The sequence below is a fragment of the Trachymyrmex cornetzi genome, unplaced genomic scaffold, assembly GCF_001594075.2.
Source record: "Trachymyrmex cornetzi isolate Tcor2-1 unplaced genomic scaffold, Tcor1.1 scaffold126, whole genome shotgun sequence".
Lineage (NCBI taxonomy): Eukaryota > Metazoa > Arthropoda > Insecta > Hymenoptera > Formicidae > Trachymyrmex > Trachymyrmex cornetzi.
The window spans coordinates 102,576-103,900 of NW_017295828.1; positions in this window are offsets into that span (position 1 = coordinate 102,576).

A 1,325-nucleotide genomic window follows, 5' to 3' on the forward strand; every position below is an offset into this window, starting at 1 on the left:
TCCTCTCATTCCATGGAAAAGAAGAATTTTGATTGGTTGATTCGCTTATGCACTATGCGTTATGCGTTATGCAAAAGTGTGTGTCTGGGCCCTAAAGCCTATTCTACAATTACGTAAGCGTAGTTGTAAGTGATTGTAGTTGTAAGAATTGACCAATCACAGTTGAATATTCTTCTTGTATTGGACAGTGATTGATCAATTCTTACGACTACAACTATTTACAACTACACTTACGCAATTGTAGAATGGGCTTAAGGCCCGAGCACAGACTTTTGCATAACGCATAAGGCATAGTGCATAAGCGAATCAACCAATCAGAGTCCCTTATTTCCATCCCCACTTCTCGTTCTGTAGATCTTACATAGCGCATAAAACGTAATACACAAGACGTCGAAAAATCCGTAAAGACCATGGTGTAAGAAACAAGGTGTACTCATTCCTCGGACGCATTTTTGTTATGTTTTGCGCAGGAGAAGCGTGACAAGATTCCGCCATCTTTAAAATACCATTGGCGCATAACAGCGCGATAATTGAAAGTATGATGATGATGTAGAGGTTATCATGGAGGTTATGTTGTGTTTCGGAGCTATTGCTTGTCGCTGATCACTTGTCTCCAGTGTACAAGTCATTACGCGCTTGATACTTCAACAAATCGGAGAGTAATAATTAAAATTTTTCTAATCTTGATATTTGGATATTTTCCAGGAGCTTATCGCTTTGTTGCTTTCCTCATAGCGTGTTAAAATGCCGTCGTGTGCAATAAAAAAGTGCAAAAACAATTCACGAAATACCAAAGGTATCGATATAATGTATTTTTAATTTCCAAAAATAACTGAAATGATAGAAAAATGGAAAGTGTTGTGTGAAGAAAACGTAAACCCAAAAATCGGTATGTATTAGTATTAATACCTACAGATTAATAAAATATGAAATAAAACTACTTTTTGAACAAATTAATTATTCTATTAGAAGCATGAAAGTCTGCACCAGTGATGCACATCTGGCTCCCGGGCAACACGAGAATCATCGCGCAGCCGCTGCGCGAGAGCGAGCGAGACAGCGAGAGTGGTGGGGGTGATTCTCGTGTTGCCGGGGAGCTAAATGTGCACCACTGGCCTGCACATAGGATCTTAATGTAAAATACAAGAATACTTATTAACCGTGGATCAATACAATATACAACAATACAAACAATATAATAATTAAACGGCTTCATCCACGTACACAGGCTGAGTTTTGTGCAGGATCATACATTAATCCATATTTATTATAATATATAAAACCAAACGTTTCGGTCTGTCATCAGACCATTTTCAATAGTATTA